We start from the raw sequence: 2,400 nt of genomic DNA, 5'->3' as shown, positions 1-2,400 counted from the left end.
CGGCCAGTGCCGATGGATCTCCAACTACCATAGCCCGCGACCTCGACGAGATCCGGGGATCCCCAACCCCGCTGGCTCCTAGACGAAGGCAAAAGCCTTGCCTGACCATGAACGAAGCCCAGAGAAACTTATTCCGACGCGACACCACCGCAACGGCCTCGGCAGCGTCTCCCTCAACCCTAACCCTACCACACACCCACCTAGCGAACAGACCCGAGGTCCCCCCCCTCCCGCCGCGGGAGCGGCCGACGAAGAGAGAGGGAACAGACGGTGTCACCGGCGGCGCACAAGGGAACCCTCTCGCCTCCCTTGATAGCCTGGAACGATCCTACTTTTCCGGAGCGGTTTCGTGGACGGAAGACCGACTTGGTAAGGGAGCAGCCACAGTGACGCATCGACAGCTTAGTCTGGCAGCAATAGCGGTCGTTCGGTGGTCTACAGACCTTGAAGTATTTTTTTATTAAGTTTGAGGTGATTTATACTTCTAATGAAGTTTTATAATAGCTCTGAATCTTTTTGAAAGAAGAAAAATCTTCTTTTTAATTTTTTTGCGGGGTCTTTTTAATCAATGATGAAGGCAAAACTTTTGCCTTGGTTGTAAAAAAATGTATTAGGGCATACCAATTTCTTTGACTATATATACACGGAGAATCGCCAAGATGTTGCGGCGGCCATTCTGCACGTCGTTAGTTGAGAACTCGTGGAATAGATCTGTTTCCAGTTTTCCACGCGCTGGGCTTGGACGAGTCGATCGACTCTACTCTAGTAGCCGCGCGAGGCCGACGGCGCTCATCCAGCTGAATCCGCACGCATCCGGTAAACTTAGCACTGAATTTATTCGTGCGGTCCGCTGATTGCTTGCCGTAAGTTCCTCTTGCTGCTGGCGTACGAAGAAATTGCTGTCATCTTTGGTTGTTTGCCGCTTGCATCGTTGCTCTTGTTGCCCGATCGTCGCTTGAATCAGTTGCATCTGGTACTGGTAGTACCGGTTTCACTGAAAGATTAGGCGGCTAGTCCATACGACTCCAATCGCCCAGTGTGCGTGGCACATAGTCCATACCAGATCATCTGTCATGTCATTTACCGGCGTGTCTATAGTCGGCCAGGGCCAGGCCACCGGCCACGCCATCAACGTCGACGCGGCCAGCGGGTACCACCTGCTTGTGATCAATGGCTACTCGCACACTAAAGCCACTGCAGCTGCTGGCGCAGTAATCCTCTCGCTCCCTTTCATGGTAGGAGGACATCGTTGGCGCATCTTCTACTGCCCGAAAGGCGCCCCGTCGGGCTGCGCCGGAGGACTCTGTATCGCTCATTCTTTCCCTTGTTGATAAAAATGCTACGGAGGATCTCAAGGTGCAGGTTGGATTTAGTTTCCTCGATCAGCATGAGAAGCAGGATTCAGCGTATATTCGTGCAAAAGAGCCGTGCAACTTCTCTAGCGGTAATCGATGCTGGGTTCACAAGAATTTCGTGAAAAGAGATGCCCTTGAGAAATCAAAGCATCTAAACGTTGATTGTTTCACCATCTGATGCGACCTTGCCGTGGTACCGCCTCCTACCATACAAGAGCTTATCAGCAACCTCCTCATGTCCAAGGAGGGCACTGACGTGACATTTAATGTTGGCGGCGAGACGTTCGTTGCACACCGGTCCGTGCTTGTGGCCTGGTCTTCGGTCTTCAAGGCAAAGCTCTTTGGCCCCATAAAGGAAGACATGATAGCTAGTGTCATACAAATAGAAGACATGGAAGCAAAAGTGTTTAGAGCCTTGCTTAGCTTTATTTACACTGACTCACTACCCGAGATGGAGGTGGACATGGTGGAGGAAAGAGAAGCCCAAGAAGTCTTGTGGCTGCAACACTTGATTGCAGTGGCAGATAGATACAATCTTCAAAGGCTGAAGGTACTATGTGAAGATAAGTTATGCAAACTCGTAGACGTGAGCTCGGTGAGGACTATTTTCATTCTAGCCGAGAGGCACAATTGTGGTGGATTGAAGGATGTATGCCTTGAATTCCTCAAGACACCTTCTAATTTGAAGGAGATAACGGCGACTAACGTCTTCGACGATATAATTAGAACATGCCCCTATCTTTTAAAGGAGCTCATTGGCAAGCTTGCTTCCTAAAATCCACAAAAACGGTTAGTTCCTGAAACCTATGTTTCCAAGTTGAAGCGTTACTTTCTTGCCACCATTCTTGTTCACCATTTGATGTAGTAGCTTCATGTTGTTTGAGTAAGACATTTTATTTGCATGCATCTTGTGTTCTAGATGCATGACTGCTTCCCTATTTACCTAAGCGATGCACCATCCTATGTTGATCTGTTCCTTTTAGCCAAGACTTGAACCATCTTGCTCATTTTTCTTCTCTTTCAGGCAGCAGATCAGGTGGAGGCG

The 2,400-nt window shown here is 49.3% G+C and overlaps 1 pseudogene; it reads left to right on the top strand.

The window, feature by feature from the left end:
- Positions 1–1,073: 1,073 nt before the first annotated feature.
- On the top strand, positions 1,074–2,130 carry LOC125548868 (BTB/POZ and MATH domain-containing protein 1-like; annotated as a pseudogene).
- The last annotated feature ends 270 nt before the right edge of the window (positions 2,131–2,400 follow it).

This window comes from Triticum urartu, chromosome 3A (genome assembly GCF_056163025.1).
Source record: "Triticum urartu cultivar PI428250 chromosome 3A, HENAU_Tu73, whole genome shotgun sequence".
NCBI lineage: Eukaryota > Viridiplantae > Streptophyta > Magnoliopsida > Poales > Poaceae > Triticum > Triticum urartu.
Note: the sequence above shows the minus strand (reverse complement) of the source record. Positions and strands in the feature narration are given on the sequence as shown.